General features: G+C 36.1%; 1 pseudogene; it reads right to left on the bottom strand.

Annotated features, from left to right (window-relative positions):
• Positions 1-6,997: 6,997 nt before the first annotated feature.
• LOC112099221 lies at positions 6,998-8,145 on the bottom strand (annotated as a pseudogene).
• Positions 8,146-8,663: the final 518 nt, after the last annotated feature.

The raw sequence follows: 8,663 nt of genomic DNA, 5'->3' as shown, positions 1-8,663 counted from the left end.
TGAGAAAATAATAATAATAATTAATAGTTTAAAACATTGAGCTTCACCCTTCACCTCAGCTTAATAAAATTAGCTACTCATATTGAAAGAAAACACAACACTCTTTTTATTTGATAACTTTTTGAAATATATTACCAAAAAAATTGATACAAACGGAAATAAGAAAAGAAAAGAAAGAAAGAAAGAAAGAAAATTTTCAATCTCGGCTTCAGCTCTCAAATTAGTTCTCTCGGCTTTTGAAAAATCAGCTCCAGCTTCCCCCTCTCTCGCTTGCATCCCCTTGCCTATAATAGGCAAGGGAATCGTCTTCTTTTCTTTTATTTTATTAATATTGATATTTTATTTTATTTTTATATTATATATATATATATATTGAATTGTGTGATGGTCAGGAGGCGTGATGGCCTCTTGACCATCACCAACATGTTTTTGTTCTTTTGTTCTTTTTTTTTCTTTTTTTATTTTATTTTATTTATTATTTAGTATTACATCTCTTCCATTTTTGTTCCAGTAGTTCTTCTTTGTTCCCGCTTTCAATTCCAATTTCATTTTTATTCCTGAAAAATATTTAAAAGATAAAAATTAACACAAATTATGAATTAATTTAACATAAAATATATTTGGAGAGTATTAAAATAATTTAAAAATAATGAACGCATTAATCGACACAATAAGTGAAAAACTAATAATTGGGTCAATCAGTCAATGCGATAATGATGCATATTTGTGATCTCTTGCGCTCTACGCCTTGATCTTCCAAGAGTTAGAAACATATTTTCCATGACAGGAACACTAATAAAATGCTTCTCACAAAATGAAGAAACTTGGCTAAGCAAAGAATTCCATCCATGTTCCCTCATCCTCTATAGACCTAGTTTGCAAATGCTAACTAATTTCATGGAATTCACAATATCTTGATATTTCCTTTGTAATGCTTGTGACAATTCTGTGGGACCAAGACCAATAAATAACCAATCTCAATCCCCCAAGATCTACTCGACTTAGCCTTAATCAAAGAACTAATTAATATCAACCAATGCTACGTGGAACTACTTATTGAAAGCAACAGATATCAAACAAAAGAAAACAGAGAAGCAATCTCACACCAACACAAAAGGGTTAAGTGGTTCAGCCACCAAGTGACCTACATCCATTATGAAAGAGAGAAAGAGCTTTTACTGATTTAGTGTTTACAAGATACAAGATGCTTGAGAAAATTATCACACGCTTAGATAATACAACAATGAAATGAGGACGACTTATATACACGCCTGAATTGCTCTAGAAACAACCCCCAGAAACCAGTTCACCAGGCCTGGATTTGTTGGTAACAAACCCAGAAATTTCCGGCTGATCTTAACAGTATTAACAGCCGTTCAAACTGGCTTTAATACACGTGTAGAAAATTCACTCAAAACACAGCATTCTCCAGTCGTTTAGGATAAGTAAAGCATGTGCAATATCATGTGCTTAACTTATTCATTTGGCTGATTCCCTAGGCTTGTCATACGGCACACTTGTGTCACATAACCGACATATCATCCAGTCCTGAAACTCAAGACTGATATTCAACTACAAATTTAGATTTGTAGTTCACTTCTCAACATTCTCCACCTTGAACCAAATATGCTACTCATCTTTTTCTCCATCACCATATCCTCTGCAGCTTAGATCCTGCAGACACCAGTTGAGTTCACATAGAACTCAAACTTGGCACCAGGTAAAGCTTTGGTTAACATGTCTGTAATATTGTCATCAGTGTGTAATTTCACCATTTTTACCACTCCTTTTGACACTTCCAGCCTGACAAAATGAAGCTTGATGTCAATGTGTTTAGTGTTCTCATGGTGTATCTGATTTTTGACTAAACAGATAGCACTCTGAGTCTCACAATGAACTGTTATTTGCCTCTGTTCATACCCCAAGTCAGTCACAATTCCTTTAAGCCAAATAGCTTCTTTTATTGCATCTGCTGCAGCAGTGTACTCGGCTTCAGTTGTTGACAAATTAACAACATTCTGCAAAGAAGCTTTCCAACTTATAGTGCACCCACTCAGTCTGAACAGATATCCAGTCAATGACCTCCTCTTATCAAGGTCTCCAGCATAGTCAGAATCCACAAAGCCTTTTATATTGACTTCATTCCTTCCATCAATTCCATATATTAAACCATAGTTTATGGTACCATTAAGATACCACAGAATCCATATCACAGCCTTCCAATGTTCTTTCCTTGGATTTGCCATATATCTGCTTACTACACTCACTGCATAGGACAAATTAGGTCTGGTCAGAACCATTGCATACATCAAACACCCTATTGCACTTGAATATGGAATTGAGCTAGCTTTAGATCTTTCAACATCAGTTTTTGGACACTGTTGTGATGACAATCTGAAATGAGCTAGTAGTGGAGTCTGAACTGGCTTGGCTTTTCCCATTTCAAACCTTTCAAGGACTTTTCTAATGTAGTTTTGTTGTAATAGAATCAGGGTGCCATTCCTTCTATTTCTAATCAACTCAACACCAAGGATCTTCTTAGCCTCACCAAGATCCTTCATATCAAATGAACCCCCCAACTGCTGTTTTAGCTTATTTATTTGATCCATATGTTTACATGCTATCAGCATGTCATCAACATATAGCAACAAATAAATTTCACTGTCATCTCCCACACCCTTATGATACACACAGCAATTAAAGGGACACCTCTGAAAACTGTTTTCAAGTATAAACCTGTCAAACCTTAAATACCATTGTCTTGAGGATTGCTTAAGCCCATATAAGGATTTTCTGAGATGACACACATGATCAGGTCTTCTAGGATCTACATATCCTTCTGGTTGTTTCATCACTATCATTTCATTTAACTCACCATGAAGAAAAGCAGTTTTAACATCCATCTGCTCAAGATGCATGTTATTTACTGTTACAAGTGCTAGCAAGATCCTTAAGGAGGTATGCCTTACTACAGGAGAGAAGATTTCTGTATAATCTACACCTTCCTTTTGAGTAAAGCCTTTTGGCTACAAGCCTGGCTTTGTATCTTTTTGGCTCAACTTCTGGTACACCTTCTTTAACCTTGTAAACCCACTTACAGCCAACTACCTTCTTGTTTGGTGGTTTTTCAATTAAAGTCCAAGTGTGATTCTTGAACAGTGACTGCATCTCCTCATCCATAGCAACCTTCCATTTTTTTGATTCATTTTCTCTTACAGCTTCTGAGTATGTTTTTGGTTCATCTGAGTCAAGTTCGTGTGTTGCTGTTAGTGCAAATGCAATTAGGTCTGCATGTGCATATCTCTTAGGTGGTCTTATAACCCTTCTTTCCCTGTCTCTCACAAGTTGATAACTCCTGTCACCTTGATCATCTTCAGATTCAGCCTCTGATTCTGACATATTTCTCCCAGCTTCAGATTTTGATTCAACAATGGTCTTCTGTTTTGCAACTGGAGTTGATGACTCCACCTTAAACTGAGACTTGTGGTTCTCAGTCATGTGGTGGTTGGATTCTGTTTTTGAGGCTTCTGAGTGTTTGCATACTTCAGCCTCATTGAAGACCACATCTCTGCTGATTATGGCTTTCGGTGGCTTGAAATCAGTGCACCCGAGCTTATATCCCTTTACCCATTCTGGATAGTCAATAAACACACCCTTAAGAGCTCTAGGTTCCAACTTCCCTTGCTTTGTGTGAGCATATGCAGGGCATCCAAATACCCTCAAGTTTGAATAGTCAGCTAGCTTACCTGTCCAAAGCTCAATTGGAGTTCTGAAGTTGATTCAAGAAGATGGACTCCCGTTAACAATGTAACAGGCAGTGGATAGTGTCTCTGCCCATAGTGACATAGGTAGTCTTGATTGAATAAACATGCACCTTACCTTATCAATCAAGGTTCTGTTCATCCTCTCAGGTAATCCATTTTGTTGAGGTGTATATCTCACTGTTTTATGCCTTACAACCCCATTCTCAGCACAGAAATCATCAAACCTCTTATTGCAAAACTTTAACCCATTGTCAGTTCTTAACTTTCTAACTTTTCTGTTGGTTTGTGTTTCAACCAAGGTCTTCCAGATTTTGAATTTCTCAAAAGCATCATCTTCGTTCTTTAACACATAAACCCACACCATCCTTGAAAAGTCATCTATTAGAGACATGAAGTATCTAGCTCCACCTAAAGATGATGTCTGTGCAGGCCCCCACAGATCAACATGGATATAGTCTAGAGTTCCCTTTGAGTTATGGACTATAGTACTGAATTTTACTCTTGAAGACTTGCCTAATATAAATTCTTCACAAAACCTCAAAGTCTCTATTTTGTCCTTCCCTGAGACTCTCTGCTTTGACAGTTCCCTCAACCCTTTTTTCACTCATATAACCTAACCTTAAATGCCACATCATTGTTTTATCTAGACTCTGGTTTGAGACCCTAACAGCCCCTGTGACTGTTGTACCTTGAAGCACATATAGACCATTGCTTAAACTTTCCTCCATTAATACCATTGACCCTCTCATCACCTTTAAGGTACCAGATTCCAGCTTAATAAGACAACCCATTTTATCTAGCATGCCTAAGGAGATTAGGTTCCTTTTCAGGTCAAGTACATGTCTCACATTTACCAACTCCCTTGTCGTACCATCTAACATTTTTATTCTTATTATGCCTTTCCCAACTACCTTACAAATTGCATCATTTCCAATTACTACTACTCCCCCATCATAGCCTTCATAGTTAAGAAACAAATTTTTATTTGGGCACATATGAAAGGAGCAACCAGAGTCTAGAACCCAATTACCTCTGGTTTGGTCATCAGTCACAAGTAGAACTCCAGCTGAGTCATATCCATCATATTCTTGACTTTCTAAAGCAACAGCAGCATCTCTAGTTTTCTCCATTGTATCTTTTGGCTTATTTTTCCTTTCTGAGCAATCCTTTTTGAAATGTCCTTCCTTATGGCAGTGGAAGCATTTCATATTCTTGGACCTGGATTTGGATCTTTTCTTCTTGCCCTTGTTGCTCTTTTTTTTTTTTCGGATCTCCCTCTTGCCATTAGACCTTCAGCCTCTCTTGATTATTTTTTTGTAGCAGCCTTGGAGCTCAAAGTTTCCTTTACATCTACCATTGTAAGAGTCTGCCTCCCATACATTAGTGTGTCAACCAAATGTTCAAAGGAGCTTGGTAATGAGCACAACAAGATCATTGTTTTATCTTCATCATCAATCTTTACATTTATGTCTTCAAGATCAAGAATGATCTTATTGAAGGCATCAATGTGATCTGTAATTGATGACCCCTCTTCCATTTGTAACGTGTAAAGCTTTTTCTTGGTGGCTAATCTCTTAGCCATTGATTTCTTGGTATATAAATCTTCAAGCTTCTTCCATAACCTTGCAGCTGTCGTCTCACCACCAACTTCTCTAAGTACCCCATCACTCAGGCTCAAGATTATAGCACTATGAGCTCTGTCTAGCACATTAGGTAGATCCTCATTAGATACCTTTCTTGGCTTCTTTGAAGATGATTCCTCAATATGAGCTTTATCCAAACCTTGATGCACCAGCAGGGCTCTCATTTTGAGCCTCCACAGGTGAAAGTCATTTTCACCTGTGAACTTTTCCACTTCAAGCCTAGCTGATCCCATTTCTAAGATTAAAGAAAGCAATGAAAGCTCTAATACCAATTTGTTGGACCAAGACCAGTAAATAACTAATAATTGGGTCAATCAGTCAATGCGATAATGATGCATATTTGTGATCTCTTGCGCTCTACGCCTTGATCTTCCAAGAGTTAGAAACATATTTTCCATGACAGGAACACTAATAAAATGCTTCTCACAAAATGAAGAAACTTGGCTAAGCAAAGAATTCCATCCATGTTCCCTCATCCTCTATAGACCTAGTTTGCAAATGCTAACTAATTTCATGGAATTCACAATATCTTGATATTTCCTTTGTAATGCTTGTGACAATTCTGTGGGACCAAGACCAATAAATAACCAATCTCAATCCCCTAAGATCTACTCGACTTAGCCTTAATCAAAGACCTAATTAATATCAACCAATGCTACGTGGAACTACTTATTGAAAGCAACAGATATCAAACAAAAGAAAACAGAGAAACAATCTCACACCAACACAAAAGGGTTAAGTGGTTCAACCACCAAGTGACCTACATCCATTGTGAAAGAGAGAAAGAGCTTTTACTGATTTAGTGTTTACAAGATACAAGATGGTTGAGAAAATTATCACACACTTAGATAATACAACAATGAAATGAGGACGACTTATATACACGCCTGAATTGCTCTAGAAACAACCCCCAGAAACCAGTTCACCAGGCCTGGATTTGTCGGTAACAAACCCAGAAATTTCCGGCTGATCTTAACAGTATTAACAGCCGTTCAAACTGGCTTCAATACACGTGTAGAAACTTTACTCAAAACGCAGCCTTCTTTAGTCGTTTAGGATAAGTAAAGCATGTGCAATATCATGTGCTTAACTTATTCATTTGGCTGATCCACCAGGCTTGTCATACGGCTCACTTGTGTCACATAACCGACATATCATCCAGTCTTGAAACTCAAGACTAATATGTCATATTCAACTACAAATTTAGATTTGCAGTTCACTTCTCAACAAATTCATTTGCAAAACCCAGAATATTTTTCATCAAGTATAAAGTAAACACAAAATCAAATGTTTGCATGAACTTCAAGGTTGAATTTGCTTTAAATCTTTGCTCAGAATTTGATGCATCATTTGCAATAATCTCAAGCACATTAATTACGGATGAGAACATGGTAATAATGCTTATTAATGTACCGTAATGTGAGCTCCACCGTGTGTCGCCAGAACACTTTAAAGTAATCTCTTGATTCATGCCTTGTCCGCTTTGAAGCTCACCCATTTTAAGTGCTTCAATAACTGCAACAACATGCTTCTCTTTAAGGATATCAAATCGTTTAGATAAGGCTGCAATAATGTTAATAACGTTAGCAACTAAACTGAACAAATCATTAACTTCTTGGTGCTTTTTGCCCTAGAAACAAGGGCCAACTATAATTGATGGGCAAAACAATGAATGTAATAAGCTGATTCATTCTCTTTTAGAATGAGTGTTTTCAAACCATTAAGTTTGCCTTGCATGTTATTAGCACCATCATATCCTTGCCCACGCAACCTAGACATGCTTAATCCATGTCTAGCTAATACTGTGTCGAGTGATGCTTTGAGAGAGACAGCTTTGGTATCAATAACATGTTCAATACCAATAAAACGCTCAACCACATGTCCTCTTTTATCCACATAACGCAACACAACTGTCATTTGGTCTTTTGTGGATATGTCACGAGATTCATCAATCATAACAGAAATAAAGAGTCACCAATTTCTTTAATGATAGCTCTAGAAATTTCAGCTGAACAAACACTTACAATTTGTTTCTGAATATCAGGGGATGTCATTTGGAGATTTGTTGGACCATTGTTGAAAATAACACCTTTAATTTCCTTATTGTGATTAGCAAGAAATTGTAAAAGCTCAAGAAAGTTTCCTCTACTATTTGAGCTTTGAGATTCATTATTACCACGAAATACAAGGCCTTGTCTCAAAAGAAATCGAATGCAGTCAATTACAGCAGTTAAACAAAGTCGGTACTCCCTTTTAATTTTTTTAGAATGGTTAAAGAAAAATGTAGCAACATGTGCCTTTTGATTCATTAATGATTCACAACGACGCCTAGCTATATTATGAGCACTATTTACACCACCAATATGTTGTCTCAACATTTTTTTTTTCTTCCAATTTCTAAACCCTTCACCAATAAAGCATGGACCAACCCCTTGACTACCATTTTCTTCTCTGAAAACATAACAATAAAGACAAAAAGTTGCATCCTTTACTATAGTATATTCTAACCAATCAGGATAATTATCAAACCAACTCCGGACAAATCGTCGTGATTTTTCTCCTAACAACCTAGTAGGAAAATCATGGCCCTGAGGTTGAAAAGGACCCATTTGCAAATATGCTCTTCGAACTTCATCTTGAATATTAGAATCTAACTTTGAAATTACTGTTCGTAAACCGGGATCCCTTGGAAGATCATGCAAATTAAGACTAACTTTTTCTTTTGAATTGCCACACATTTTTCCTAATGAGGTTGCAGTTGCTGAATTCTTTCTTAAATATTTATCCATGGCTGTTCCAAGAAATATATTTGTCGAATAAGTATGATATTTATCATTCAAAGAAAAAATTCTTCATAAAAAATATACATGAAAATTACAGTTACAGAACTAGACAAAATATTATAGGTCTTCATTAAAATTTCATTGTATAGTGTACTAATCTTAATAAATTAATTTGTTCTTAAATCTTTTAATAATGGCAAAAATATTCATCTATGGCAACACAAAAATCAAACATGAATATATAATAAAATTAGCAATTTTAAAATGTAAAAAACAATGAAATAATAAAAATTTAGGATTAATAAACTTACAATTTTAAAACATCAAGCGACACAAATGAAGAAATTGAGAAGAAATTCACGCACTGGTGACAACTAATAAGCACTGCAAATTGCCTAATCTGCTATGAATTCCACCCACCACACTTTATTCCATGGAAGAGACGAAAAAAAGAGTAAAGTTTAGATTTCACT

This window comes from Citrus clementina, unplaced genomic scaffold (genome assembly GCF_000493195.1).
Source record: "Citrus clementina cultivar Clemenules unplaced genomic scaffold, Citrus_clementina_v1.0 scaffold_9, whole genome shotgun sequence".
Lineage (NCBI taxonomy): Eukaryota > Viridiplantae > Streptophyta > Magnoliopsida > Sapindales > Rutaceae > Citrus > Citrus x clementina.
This window is presented reverse-complemented; position numbering and strand designations above follow the sequence as displayed.